A 15,393-nucleotide genomic window follows, 5' to 3' on the forward strand; every position below is an offset into this window, starting at 1 on the left:
GGAAACCCACACGGACACGGGGAGAACGTGCAGACTCCACACAGACAGTGGCCCAAGCCGGGAATCGAACCTGGGACTCTGGCACTGTGAAGCGACAGTGCTAACCACTGTGCTACCGTGCCGCCCATTTAAATGTTTCCACCGGTTTTGGTGTGTCAATCCGGTGCGAAACTGAGCCACACAGACTGGGAAATATTTTCTGGTCTGTAGTTAGTGAATCTTCGACTCCACATTATTGCACCCCCCCCCCCCCCCCCCCCCCACCATGGTCAAACAGTCCGCCGACACTTGCGGTTAAGGCCAATGTACAAATTGTAGGCATGTGGACCGGGTGAGGTGGCAGCCACTACCCAAGCAAGCAGGTCGCAGCCAAGCATTGCTGTCTTCAGCTGGGGGGGGGGGGGCGGGGGGGGTGAAGAAAACAGACACCGAGGGGCCCCTCACCAATTCGTTGCTTTCTCAACTTTCACTTCAGTAAGTGTCCTTTCCTTAAACACTGGCTTCCCGTACCAGCCTCCCCGAACAGGCGCCGGAATGTGGCGACGAGGGCCTTTTCACAGTAACTTCATTTGAAGCCTACTTGTGACAATAAGCGATTTTCATTTTTCATTTCCTGTCGTGTTGAGAATAACAAGCAGACAAAGAACCTGGTGCCCACCCTGCTATCATTTGCTTGTGAGGATTGAGGTTGTAGAGTCACCTCTAAAATGTTCGTCGTTCAAACCCACGAGCATCCTCCCCTCGTCGAACATTGCGTCTGTTCAAAAATGTCTTTTTAAATAAAAAGTTCTACTGAAACCACGGAAGCAGTGGTGGGTGGATCTGTTCTTGCATGTGCAAGATAGTTTGTTTATCTTTAAGAACAGAAATTGGATCCTTCTTGCTATACACTATAATTTGCATATTTGGCCTCTTGCTCGGAATGCTTTATCCAAACTCGTCAGTCAGAGTCTGTGGGTTCGGGACCTCTGTGTAGGTGGGTATCTATCACTGCAGGCTGATAATTAATGTTAATATGTGTCATCGTGAACTCCTTCGCACTGTTGACAGATTTCGAAAGGCGCATTTCACTGAAGCACCTGTGCGTTTTGACCCACTCTTTTTGTAAACCGGCGAGCATCAGTGCCTCAGGTGAAGTTGCAAGTTTCAAACTTGATTTGAACAACTCGCTGTTTGTCCACCGCACTCCTCTCCCTCCTATTCTCCAGCTGCTGTGCTTCCAATTTGCCTGTTCAGAGCCCGAAAATGTTGGTCTGTGTATCCATCAGAATGACCTTTGTTTACCTCTTTTACGTTTAAACTTCCATTCCCAGTTATTAAACCTCACCAGCAGGTTCCCTTCACACTAGTACTTTGTGCTTTTGTGTAGTAATCTCCCCCACTCCCCATTCTTGAGCTTGGCCCTGACCAATAGTCTGTGCCTGTAATATTTCACAGTCACGCTTGCTCATTCCCTGAGATTCTCCTATTTCACCCTGGATGGTTTTTGTTGGCCATCCGGATGCAGCGTCGCAGTCGAACAGCACACACCCATTCCCTGTGGATACTTGCCCGTACCATAGCCTCAGCTATATGAAGGTAAACGTCTGCAAGGAGGCAATGGTTTTGGAAAGTGAAGGAAGGGGTTAGCAGAGTGTGTGCTTCCCAGTGTTGTGCTATGCTTCTTCATGTAGCTTCCTTGATGTACACTCTGACAAAGGAAGGTTCTGTCTGTGCGGAGTCTGCACGTCCTCCCCGTGTCTGCGTGGGTTTCCTCCGGGTGCTCCGGTTTCCTCCCACAGTCCAAAGATGTGCAGGTTAGGTGGATTGGCCATGATGAATTGCCCTTAGTGTTGGGTGGAGATGTTGACCTTGGGTAGGGTGCTCTTTCCAAGTGCCGGTGCAGACTCAATGGGCCGAATGGCCTCCTGCACTGTAAATTCAATGATAATCTATGATTAATCTAGGACAAAGGTTCGGCACAACATCGTGGGCCGAAGGGCCTGTTCTCTGCTGTATTTTTCTATGTTCTATAGGTTTAACACATTTATTGAACAGTTAACAATTCTCCTACTTGAGTTCGACTCTCCTGCTAATCTTGCTGTAGTAACACAATCTAACTAACCAGTCTGCTCTAATCCATGCGGTGGGTGTGATGCTTCCCTGATCTGCCCCTGTCTCTCTGAGTGTCGCCTATGGAAAGAGAAAGAGCATGTGTGCCCTGTCCTTTTATATGGGTAGCCCCCTTGTGGTAGGGTCACCTCTGGGTGTGTCTTGACTGCCCATTGGTCATGTCCTATCTTACTGACCTATTGGTTGAATGTCTGTGTGTCATGATGTCTCTGGTGCTCCCTCTAGTGTTTACTCAGTCGCAGAGTCGCAGTGTATCTACATTAACCCCTTGTGTATTTACAGTGATGCATATCACCACACCCAGGAAGGTCTTCCGCCATTTATGTTTGCTCGTAAGAAATCCTATGGTACTGGGAAGGCCCAGTTCCCTCTCTACTACTGAGTATTCGACATTACTTCCTCCTCTGGCCTCCTCTCCTGACCCCCCCCCCCCCCCTCCCCCTCCCCCCGAGAGAGTTTGCAAATGATTTTCCTCTGCTTCAATATCCTGTCTCCCATACCCAGTGTTATGCCACAGCTTAAGAGTAGAGCACTGGGTATCTGGCATCTTGACGATGTTAACTCGCCTTCCATCACCTGTAGGAAGTGAATGGACTGTGTGGAGTTTTAAAAAAAAATTTAGAGCACCCAATTCATTTTTCCATTAAGGGGCAATTTAGCGTGGCCAATCCACCTACCCTGCACATCGTTTGGGTTGTGGGGGTGAGACCCACGCAGACATGGGGAGAATGTGCAAGCTCCACACGGGCAGTGACCCAGAGCCGGGATCGAACCTGGGACCTCGGCGCCATGAGGCCGCAGGGCTAATCCACTGCGCCACCGTGCTGCCCCGACTGTGTGGAGTTGTAGCCGAGATCTCCTCACTGGGCAGAGAGCTCCTCACGAGGGCACTGACATAGAGAAGAGTATTTCAACTCTTCGGGAAGAACATAGCTGGACATCATCAGTATCGGCTAATCACTTAGAATTCAAATAGGTTATTCAGAAAAACGGGCGGGATTCTCCGGTTTCCTCAGCCGCGTGTTTCTCGGTGGCCGTGCCATTCGCTGGCTGCGGGACCCTCTCTTCCCGCCAGTTGTCGATGGGAATTTCCACTGAAGCCACCCCACGCCGTCGGGGAAAACTCACAAGCGGAGGGGGGGAGGGGGCTGTCTGCTGCCAGCGGGAAAAGAGAATCGAGACGGCGGGAGAATTCCGGCCCACATCTGGACCCTCAAGAGTAGTGAGGATGTGGAACGGGGCGTGATTGAGGTGACTAATACAGACCCATTTAAGGAGAGACTAAGCAGGCGAGGGGGCGGAGGGTTATGCTGATGGGTGAGGAAAAGTCGATGGAGAGTTGAGTGGAGCATAAACACTAGCATAGACTGTTTGGGCCGAATGGCCTGGTCTTGTGCTGGATGTTCTCTGTCATCCTGTTTACTGGTTGCGGAGCAGTGACAGTCTGAGTATTGCAGGATGTAGAAGGTTCTCAGATGACGCAAACATCCAGGCAGACATTCTTGCAGGAAGCATCTCCAGCTCGGTGTCACTGAGCTTGAGGAAGATGAGGAAATGCTCCATTGTCCATGGGGGTTAGAATAGCCACACAGGTCTCCGAGAGGAGGGCACCTCCACAGGGGTTAAGGGTCGCCAGGGAGCGACAACCCATTGTAGAGTGCATGGATTCCTGCGAACATTGTTTTCGCATTATCGGTTTGAGTTATCGATACTGTGCAGCGAAGGTTCACCAGACTGATCCCTGGGGTGGAAGGATTGTCATACGAGGAGGGACAAGAGCTGGACCAACTGGACGCAGGGATGTTGATTACTTTGACAAAGAATCATCCAGACCCAAAACGTTAGCTCGGTGTTTTTTCCTCCGCGGATGCTGTCAGACCCGCTGAAATTGCCCAGTGTTTTCTGTTTTTGTCGTGGGAATATAACAAAGTGGGGAAAGTGGTTTCAGTCAAAACTAATAATAAAGAGAGGGGATGCAGTTTCTACAAAATGACTTAAGAAATGAATTTCAACAGGGCCCTAAAGATGATAATCTCAGAATTTCTATCGGGGCCCAACCCAACCCTCTCACAAGAAGCCAGAGGACATAAATGCAGCTAAAGACCTGAGCCCAGTTATTCCAAATAGGATGAGTCTCAGAGAGGCCGGGCCTACATGAAATAAGAGTCGGCCAACTGGCCCTTCTAACTTGCTCTCCCATTCACAACTCCATCCTTGGGCCTGACTACCGTCCCAGCTATTTGTTCAAAGGAGGAGGTTCCCTCATAGCCTTTATAAGAGAATCCATGTGTCCTTCAGAAACTAAAAGGACGATCAAACCTGTCACCCAAGAGGCGAAGAGACCAAATTCTAAATCGCAACCTACCCCGGTGGGATTTGAACTCAGGTTCTCTGTTGTTAACCTAAGCCTCCGAGGGTGGGATTTTCTGGCCCTTTCCCACAGGCGGCGTCTTCCAATCCCGCCGAAGGTGACCCCGTGCGACGGGGTCCCGGCAGGTTGGGCGAGCCACACAAAACGCACAGGCACGGGCGAGACCAGAAGACCCCGCCGGTGGCCAATAGAGAGCCACCGGCGGAAAACATGCCGGGAGTGAGGCTGGAATATCCCAGCCTGGGGTGGGGGGGGGCACGAATGTCCCACCCTGAGGGGGGGGGGCAAGGGCTGGAATATCCCACCCCTGAGGGGGGGGGGAAGGCCTGGAATATCCCACCCTGAGGGGGGTGCTGGAATATCCCGCCCTAAGGGGGGTGGGGGCTAGAATCTCCCTCCCTGAGGGGGGGGCTGGCATATCCCACCCTGAGGGGGGGGGGGCAGCTGGAATATTCCACCCTGGGGGGGGGGGGCGGCTGGAATATCCCACCCCTTGGAATATCCCACCCTGAGGGGGCTGGAATATCCCACTGATGGGGGTGTTGGTAATCCCACCCTGAGGGGGTGGGGGTGCTGGAATATCCCACCCTGGGGGCTGGAACATCCCACCCTGGTGGTGGTGGGGGGGGGTTGCTGGAATGTCCCACCCTGAGTTGCTAATCCTGGAGCACGAATATGCTGCCAGCCTTTTAGTTCGCCAGACATGTAGAAGTCAAAAGAGGAAGACGAGCTAATAAAATGTAGAAGATAATGAATATCTACCATGCCAAGTTGCTTCCAGTCAAAGTGCAGAAAACAGTAATTAAGTTCTAAGGTAAACAATCTATATTGCTGCCCTGTGCCATGGTAACACTGATGTCATTAATTAACGCAGCAAAGGTCAGGAAGCTTCAGCAATTTTCAAAGTTTTAATAACATTTCCCTGCCCTTACCCAAAATAGATTCCCTCGCTAACAACAGCCCTCCCCCTTCTCTTTCAATGTTTTAAATGTTTGAAGTTTTATTTGAATATTACAAAATCTAGCTCTGGGCATTCAGCCATATCTGGCAGTAATTGGTCACACATCAAGATTCATTAAGTGTCAGGACAGACAATCAGCATTTGTGGTATAGATAGGGCCTGGAATTCACCAATACAGCACAATATCGACTGGTCTTGTTCACAATTGGAGAAAGTGTGCTCACCGCCCCGGAGATGTGACACCTTCGGTTTGTTTACGAATACCGACAGACAGGTAAAGACCGACAGGTCCTTGCAGTTTATCCTGTTGGGCCTGTCTCATACGTGCACACCCCACGTGATCGCTTGGAAAAAGTGAAAACAAGAACATCGTACAAGCCAAGGTTATTTGAGGAGCGGGGGTGTTTGGCGGGGGTGGGGGGGGGGGGGGGTTGAGGGGGAGAAACAGTTTGGACACTTCCACAGATGTCCTTAGGCGATTGAAACTGGCCTAGCAGACCACCCTGACCCCGGTGATCAATAACGTTCTCCGAGTGCCCACCTCTCATGTAAGGTGACCTGCGCCCCAGCCAGAAACAGGTCCACATTGAGCTGCAAGGAATTCAGAGTGAGATGACAGCGTGTTCTGCAGATTCACTATTCTTTGCAAAAGGAGCAATTCCAAATGGCTACGCTGGTTTTACGCCAATATAACTTGTGACAAACAACAAAGATCAAAGAAAAGTACAGCACAGGAACAGGCCCTTCGGCCCTCCAAACCTGTGCCGACAATGCTGCCCATCTAAACTAAAATCTTCTACACTTCCTGGGCCCGTATCCCTCTATTCCCATCCTATTCATGTATTTGTCCAAAAGCCCCTTAAATGTCACTATCGTCCCTGCTTCCACCACCTCCTCCGGCAGCGAGTTCCAGGCACCCACTACCCTCTGAGTAAAAAACTTGCCTCGTATATCTCCTCTAAACCTTGCCCCTCGCACCTTAAACCTATGCCGCCTAGTAATTGACCCCTCTACCCTGGGGAAAAGCCTCTGACTATCCACTCTGTCTATGTCCCTCATAATTTTGTAGACCTCTATCAGGTTGCCCCTCAACCTCCGTCGTTCCAGTGAGAACAAACCGAGTTTATTCAACCGCTCCTCAAAGCTAATGCCCTCCATACCAGGCAACATCCTGGTAAATCTCTTCTGCACCCTCTCTAAAGCCTCCACATCCTTCTGGTAGTGTGGCGGCCAGAATTGAACACTATACTCCAAGTGTGGCCTAACTAAGGTTCTATACAGCTGCAACATGATTTGCCAATTCTTATACTCAATGCCTCGGCCAATGAAGGCAAGCATGCCGTATGCCTTCTTGACTACCTTCTCCACCTGTGTTGCCCCTTTCAGTGACCTGTGGACCTGTACACCTAGATCTCTCTGACTTTCAATACTCTTGAGGGTTCTACCATTCACTGTATATTTCCTACCTGCATTAGACCTTCCAAAATGCATTACCTCACTTTTGTCCGGATTAAACTCCATCTGCCATCTCACCGTCCAAGTCTCCAAACGATCTAAATCCTGCTGTATCCTCTGACAGTACGAGTGATCCCTGGGCTCCCTAGCCTGTTCAGTTGAAACAGTGAATCTTCCCGGACACATTCGAGCCCCTTCATCACCTTATACACTTTGATGAAATCAAGCCCAACCTCACTTCTAAGAGCATAAGAACTGGGGGCAGGATTAGGCAATTCAGTCCTCGAATCATGGCTGATGTGATCTCGGCCTCAACTCTACTTTCCCGCCCATTGTCCAGAACAATTTCACTTGTTACTGATTAGAAATCTGTCCATCTCCTCCTTAGTCCCGGTTCCCACCGCACTGGGGGGGGGGGTACTGAATTCCACACATTCACGACTCTTTGAGAGAAATTATTTCTCCTTGGGCGAAATTCTCCCTCTCGTGACGCCGCAAACGTGAACCGCGATCGGGCGGAAAATCGGGCATCCCGCCAAAATCGAGGTCCTGCCCAGACCCGATTCGGGTGCCGTGCTCCGAGTCCCTCGCTGGTGGCGGTGACAAGGTTTGCGCCCTGCTCCAGTGGCATGATGCAAGACCGGTATTTGCATCCATTTAAATATGATGACCGATTGGACGCAGTATGCTCCGCCTCCGCCTTCGCGATGTTCCGCTCCTCTCAGGCGGATGTCTCTGAATTACTGCAAGTATTGATAAACGTGGGGTGGCGCATTGGCTGCGGAGGGGAAGCGGGAGGCTGAAAAACCATTGAAAACTGTCGGGCTTGCTAGGAGATGGCTGCCGGGGCGGTAGTGAGTAGTGACTTGGTGCCAAGTCCCTGAACTTGGGGTGTCGCCCTCGGGATCGGGGTGACCTGGCTCAGATCACCACTGCTCCAGTCTGTCTTTTAAAGCACCCCTTTGCTGCGACTTACAGGCTCCAGGCTGCTCACACTGCTGTCCTTTAAATACTCAGAAGGCCTCTGGTAATCTGGGAGCCCACCCAGGCCTCCCCTCTGGACACCCTCATCCCAGCTGTATCATAGAAACATTGAAATAGAGGCAGGAGGAGGCCATTCGGCCCTTTGAACCTGCTCCACCATTCATTATGGTCACGTCTGATTATCCAACTCAAATCTCTCTTTCCCCCCATATCCTTTGATTCCCTTCGTCCCAAGTGTTAAATCTAACTGCTTCTTGAAAACATGCAATGTTTTGGCCTCAACTACTTGCTGTGATAACGAATTCCACAGATTCACCACTCTCTGGGTGAAGAAATCTCTCCTCACCTCTGTCCTAAATGGTCTACCCCGAATCCTCAAACTGTGACCCCTGGTTCTGGACACCCCCACCATCGGGACCATCCTTCTTGTGTCTATCCTGTCTAGTCCTGTTAGAACCCCCGTCCCCACCAGGGAATCCCCTCCTCCGGGAGATGTCACATCGCCAGCATTTATCTAAGGGGCGATTGACGGGGAATGGGATAGATGGATATGTTGATAGGGTGAGGTAAAGTAGGGAGGCGCGAGACATAGGTGGAGAACAAACACCAGCATAGAACTATGGGGCCGAATAGCCTGTTTCTGTGCTGTTAATTAAACGTAATTCCATTCATCCTGAAATGCTGTTACAGTCTTGAGCTTAGTCCCACCTTTGTAAATAAACATTCCATCACCCATGTCATAAACCTCCTGTTAGTAGCTTCATTCATTTTTGAGAGCCTGGTCACACCAAAATGTCATTTTTAATGCTCCAGGCTTGACAGAAACATCTCTCTCCATTGTTTCCAAGATGCCAATTCTTCTCTGTTGTTAGAATGATGATCAATGGGACTGGCTGGCCCCGAGGAAAGGGTGTTACTTAATCTGACAGCCTGGAACCTAAAGTTGTATTTGATCTGATGACGGGGTCAGTTGTACTCCCGGGTTATTTACAATCACACCAACAAACATGGCGTGATTCATCGATTCGTCCCAATAAAACACGTGGAATAAATCACATTGTTGCATAATATCAGTGTGGCACCATCAGGTTGCAAATAGGGGGCGGGATTCTCTGATCCTGAAGCTAAGTGTTGACGCCGTCGTAAACGCCGTCGAGAAACATGGCCTCAGGATCAGCGATTCTGGCCCCTACAGGGGGCCAGCACGGCACTGGAGCGACCCACACTGCTCCACTGGCTAAGAGCAGGTTAGAACGGCCCCAGCGGGACTCGGGGGCGGGATTCTCTGATCCTGAGGCTAAGTGTTGACACCGTTGTAAACGCCGTTGCGTTTCTCGATGGCATCAACATGGCCTCAGGATCAGCAATTCTGGCCCCTACAGGGGGCCAGCAAGGCATTGGGCGACCCACGCTGCTCCAGCTGCTGATCCCAGCGTCAACTCGGTGCCACGGGGTCCGTGCATGCACAGTGCACCGGCGCCAACACGTACATGCGCAGTGGCTCCCTTCTCCGCGCCAGCCCTGACGCAACATGGCGCAGGACGAAAGGGGCCTGCGCGGAAGAAAGGAGGCCCCCAGCCCGAGAGGCCGGCCCACCAATCGGTGGGCTCCGATCACAGGCCAGGCCACAATGGAGGCCCCCCCCACAGGCCGCCCTTGGTCCCTTCCACGCCGAGGTCCTGCCGGCTAAGAGCAGGTTAGAACGGCGCCGGCGGGACTCGGGTTTTTTGTTACGGCCGCCCGGCCCTTCCCGGGCCAAGAATCGCCGGGGGGGGGGGACCCGTAGAGCGGCCCCCGACCGCCGCCGCACCGACCACGCCAGCGCCAATGGCGCCGATTCTCCGCTCGGTGGGCGTGGTGCGATTCGCGCCAGTCGCGGCGATTCGCCAGCCCGGCCCCGGGCTGAGAGAATCCCGCCCCAGATTCTTTTCCCGCTAAATAAGAAGTGTGATATTCACGTACATGCAGGGAGATGATGTTCCTTTAATTGCTTTGAAGAATTAATTTGATAGGGGGCGCCACGGAGGCACAGTGGATTGGCCACACTAAATTGCCTTTTAATTGGAAAATTAAAGAATTGGGTACTCTAAATTTATTAATTTGACTGGGAAAGGCCTTTAAGGTGCATCCTGGACACCATGGGCATTCAGTAACTGATGCGACCATCAATTCACACGAAACCAGGAGTAGAAGTAAACGGTGGCTTTAATCAACTAGAACGGTCTCTGCCTGCGACTGATCTGTTAGTGGGAGCCGCCTACAGGGCGGACTGCTCTTTATACCTCCCCTCAAAGGGGTGGTGCCAGGGGCGGAGTCCACACAGGCCCCAACATGCTACATCATAGGTAATACCTTACAGTGGTCCAAAGGTGGAGCCCACATGGCCAACAGCGTAATACAGATATGTACATGGTGAATTGTTACAGCAATACATTCACCACATTCACCCCCTGTTAAAAAAATGAAGTCCGGCGTGGGTGAAGGGTTCATAAGTTCAGCCTCTCCGGCGCACAGATTGTGCGCTGTGATCGCCGAAGCTCTGGTATCGCAGCTGGCCCGGGCGTCGAACTGGCATGGGTAGTGAAGTCGCCGGTGCGGGCACAGACGTGGACTCCGGGAGCGTGTCTTCTGGGGCTTTATTCCTGTGGGTCGGTGAAGAGGGAATGGTGGGCGGGAGGGGGTGCGGGTGCCATGTAGGGGCGGGGGCACTGGTCAGCGTGGGTTGGGCGGGGTAAGATGGGGTGATGGTGGTAGTGGAACCTGCGGGTGCCAGGTCCCGGAGGGAGACTGTATCCTGTCGGCCGTCGGGGTGTTCGATGTATGCATACTGGGAGCTGGAGTGTAGGAGCTGTACTCTCTCGACCAGGGGGTCCGACGTAAGGCTCCTGACGTGTTTGGGGAGCAGGACGGGCCCCGGTGTCTTCAGTCAGGACGGAAGCGAGGCCCCTGAGGTGGATTTCCTGGGGAAAACAAATAGGCGGTCATGAGGGGTCTCGTTTGTGTCCGTGCAAAGTAGGGACCTAATAGAGTGGAGTGCGTCGCGGAGGACCTCCTGCCAGTGGAACTGGAAGATTCCTAGACCGTAAGGCCAGGAGGACGGTCTTCCAGACCGTCGCGTTCTCCCTCTCCACTTGCCCGTTTCCCCTGGGGTTATAACTGATAGCCCTGCTCAAGAGGATGCCCTTACTGAGCAGGTACTGACGCAGCTCGTCACTCATGAACGACGAGCCCCGGTCACTGTGAACGTACGTGGGGAAACCAAACAGGGTGAAGACACGATGTAGGGCTTTAATGACGGTGGCCACGGTCATGTAGGGGCAAGGGATTGCAAAGGGGAAGCGGGAGAACTCGTCGATGATGTGGAGGAAATATGTTGCCATTGTTGGAGGGGAGGGGCCCTTGGAAATCGATTCTGAGGCGCTCAAAGGGCCGGGATGCCTTCACCAGATGGGCCTTATCCGGTCGATAGAAGTGCGGCTTACTCTCCGCGCAGCTTTGGCAGTCCCTGGTCATGGCTCTGACCGCCTCAGTGGAGTAAGGCAGGATGCGGGCATTGATGTAGTGGAGAAGCCGGGTGACCCCCGGGTGGCAGAGGTCATCGTGGATAGCACGTAGTCGGTCATCCTGCGCATTGGCGCATGTGCCGCGGGGACGGAGCATCTGGGGGCTCGTTGAGCTTCCCAGGACGATATACTATATCGTAATTATAGGTGGAGAGTTCGATCCTCCACCTCAAGATTTTATCATTCTTGATTTTGCCCTGCAGCGTATTATCGAACATGAAGGCTACCGATCGTTGGTCGGTGACAAGAGTAAACCTCCTACCAGTGAGGTAGTGCCTCCAGTGCCGCACGGCTTCCACGATGTCTTGGGCTTCCTTTTCGACTGAGGAATGTCGAATTTCAGAGGTGGTGAGGGTTCGTGAGAAAAACGCTACTGGCCTGCCCGCCTGATTCAGGGTGGCGGCGAGGGCGACCTCTAATGCGTCGCTCTCCACCTGGAAGGGGACGGACTCGTCCACCGCGCGCATCGCGACTTTGGCGATATCCGCCTTGATGCAGCTGAAGGCCTGGCGGGCCTCAGCCGCTAGTGGGAAGATGGTGGCCTTGATTAGTGGGCGGGCTTTGTCCGCAAAGTTGGGGACCCACTGGGCGTAATATGAAAAGAACCCGAGGCACCTTTTCAGGGCCTTGGGGCAGTGGGGAAGGGGGAGTTGCAGGAGGGGGCACATGCAGTCAGGGTCGGGCCCTAGGACCCCGTTTTCCACGACGTAGCCAAGGATGGCTAGTCTGGTTGTGCGGAAAACGCATTTCTCCTTGTTATAAGTGAGGTTAAGGGTTCGGGCGGTTTGGAGAAAGCTCTGGAGGTTGGCATTGTGGTCCTGCTGGCCATGGCCACAGATGGTGACGTTGTCCAAGTATGGAAATGTGGCCCGCAGCCCATACTGGTCCACCATTCGGTCCATCGTTCTTTGGAAGACCGAGACCCCCGTTGGTGACGCCAAAGGGGACCCGGAGGAAGTGGAAGAGGCGGCCGTCTGCCTCAAACGCCGTGTAGTGGCGGTCCCCCGGGCGGATTGGGAGCTGATGGTACACAGACTTCAGATCCACCGTGGAGAACACCCTGTAGTGCGCAATCTGATTAACCATGTCCGCGATCCGGTGAAGGGGGTATGCATCGAGGTGCGTGTACCGGTTTATGGTTTGGCTGTAATCTACAACCATCCGGCTCTTTTCCCCGGTCCTGACAACCACCACCTGGGCTCTCCAGGGGCTATTGCTGTCGATGATTCCCTCCCGCAAGAATCGCTGGACCTCAGACCTGATAAAAGTCCTATCCTGGATGCTGTACCGCCTACTTTTGGTGGCGACTGGTTTGCAGTCGGCGGTGAGATTTGCAAAGAGTGGGGGAGGGTCGACCTTTAGGGTCACGAGGCTACATACGGTGGTGGGAGTAGGGGCCCGCCGAACTTCAGGGTTAGGCCCCTGAGGTTACATTGGAAATCCAGTCCCAATAGCAGAGGAGCGCAGAGGTCGGGGAGTACATATAATTTAAAGTTGGCGTACTCGGTGCCCTGTATTGCGAGGGTTGCGGTAGCGCACCCCCGGACCTGCACCGACTGCGACCCGAAGGCGAGGGAGATGTTTTGATGCGCCGGGAAGATTGGGAGCGAGCAGCATCTTACTATGTCTGGATGAATGAAGCTCTCTGTGCTCCCGGAGTCGAAGGGACAGGGCGTTTCGTGTCCGTTTACCCGGACGGTCATCATAGAGCTCCGGAGGTGTTTGGGTCGCGACTGGTCAAGGGTCGCACGTGTCGGTCGGCGTTGCAGATGGCGGCCAAGATGGCGACCAAGATGGCGGCCTCGTGAGTCGCACACGCTGTGCGGGCTGGAAGATGGCTGCCCCCACGGGCAACACGAGGCCAATGACGCGTCCGGGGGAGGGGCAGCGCCGGCAGACACGCTGCCACACTGCGGGATCTGCGTGCCTGTGAGTCTGAGGTGAAGTGTTGGGTACTCTGATACACAGACGAACCAACACGGTGGCGAATGGTACAACGCAGTTTTATTTCAATCAACTATTAACATAATAAACTCTGGTATTCAGCACATGGTGAACGTCTGAGTGGCTGGCAATAAGGTCTGTGCCCTGAGCCGTCTCCTGCTCGAGTGCCCAGGAAGTGTCGTGTTCCCTGTTTTGTACTGTGTATGCTCTTGTCTGTGATTGGCTGTCGTGTTGTGTGTGTTGATTAGTCAGTTGATCTGTCCATCATTATGTATGTATGTATGTGCTATGATGTTCACCTAAATATCATGACATGAGGGTCGGGCCTGCGATTTAGTGCCCCCCCGGACCTGGCCAGGCAAACTTTAGCAAAATGTCCTTTCTCCCACAGTCGCTGCAGTTCGCGTTCTGGGCTGGGCAGCGCTGCTGGGGGTGTTGAGGCTGGCCGCAGAAATAACAGGGTAGCCCCCCATGGTGGGCGGGCAGCTGCGCGGCACAGGCCTGGGGTACTCTTTGGTCGGGGGTCCACGAGGGGGTCGTGTGATCGGACGGGAGCGCGTTAAGGCTTTGGAACGCTACTTCCAGAGAGGAGGCTAATTTTACCGTCTTCCAGGTCTAGGGCACCTTTCTCAAGTAGGCGCTGTCTCACATAGTTGGACCTGACTCCAGCCACGTAGGTGTCCCGGACGGCGAGGTCCATATGTTGAGTCTCCGTAACGGCCTGGTAATTGCACCTTCGTGCAAGGACTTTGAGGTTGTTTCGGTACTCTTCCTGCGATTCTCCGGGACGCTGGCGGCGAGTGGTGAGGCGATGCCGCGCGTATACCTCGTTCACGGGCCTTACGTAGAGGCGCTCTAGTATCGCGAGGGTGTCTGCATTGGTGGAGGCTTCCTCGAGTTGAACAGAGATTCGATGGCTCACCCGTGCGTGGAGGAGACTCAGCTTCTGTTCGTCGGTGACTGAAGGCGAGGAGGAGGTGGCGAGGTAGGCCTAGAAACAACGGAGCCAGTGCGAAAAAAAATCTCTTTCGCCTCCGCGGCCTGTGGATCGAGTTCCAGTCGGTCAGGTTTGAGGGCCGATTCCATGGTGGCGTTGTAGTTGATAAAATTGAGGTGACCATCAATTCACACGAAACCAGGAGTAGAAGTAAACTGTGGCTTTAATCAACTAGAACAGTGCCTGCCTGCGACTGATCTGTTAGTGGGAGCCGCCTACAGGGCGACTGCTCTTTATGCCTCCTCTCAAAGGGGTGGAGCCAGGGGCGGAGCCCACACAGGCCCCAACATGCTACAGCATAGGTAATACCTTACAATGGTCCATAGGTGGAGCCCACATGGGCAACAGCGTAATACAGATATGTACATGGTGAATTGTTACAGCAATACATTCACCACAGTAACTATTTCTGTCCCTGTTCTTACACCCTTGAACAGGGGAATACAGGATCAGGAAAAACCATTTGCAGCAGTGGTAAAGACACAGAAGCCTCTGGTTTCCTTTTTTAAAAAATATGTTTATTCTCCTTTTTCACATTTTCTCCCAAATTTACACCCGCCAACAATAAACAATAATCAATATCGAACGCAATGTCAATCCCCATATCAATAACAACGATCCCATCCTCCCACCAAACTCCCAAACAACTGTCCGCATGTTAACATAAACAAATAACAAAATGGAATCAGGAATCACCCATAGTCACCATTAACTACAGTCCCCCCCTCCCCCCAACCCTCACAACCCCCCCCCCCCTAATGTTCGTTGCTATCCAATTCCTGAAAGTGCATAATGAATAATGCCCATGATTTGTAGAACCCCTCCATCCTTCCCCTCAGTTCAAACTTAACCTTCTCAAGAGTCAAGAATTCCAACAAGTCCCCCCGCCACGCCAGGGCACAGGGTGGAGAGGCTGCTCTCCATCCCAACAGGCTCTGCCTTCGGGCGATCAACGAGGCGAAGGCTACAACAGCTGCCTCCGCGCCCGTTTCTAACCCCGGCTGGT

General features: G+C 52.9%; 1 long non-coding RNA gene across 1 annotated transcript in view; it reads left to right on the plus strand.

The window, feature by feature from the left end:
- The first annotated feature begins 5,449 nt into the window (after window positions 1-5,449).
- Window positions 5,450-15,393, plus strand: part of LOC140393276 (uncharacterized) — a 169,941-nt gene continuing 159,997 nt past the window's right edge. The window contains exon 1 of the long non-coding RNA XR_011935564.1: window positions 5,450-5,718. This is a non-coding gene — a long non-coding RNA (uncharacterized lncRNA). The remainder of the gene's footprint in view (window positions 5,719-15,393) is intronic.

This window comes from Scyliorhinus torazame, chromosome 16, assembly GCF_047496885.1.
Source record: "Scyliorhinus torazame isolate Kashiwa2021f chromosome 16, sScyTor2.1, whole genome shotgun sequence".
Classification (NCBI taxonomy): Eukaryota; Metazoa; Chordata; class Chondrichthyes; order Carcharhiniformes; family Scyliorhinidae; genus Scyliorhinus; species Scyliorhinus torazame.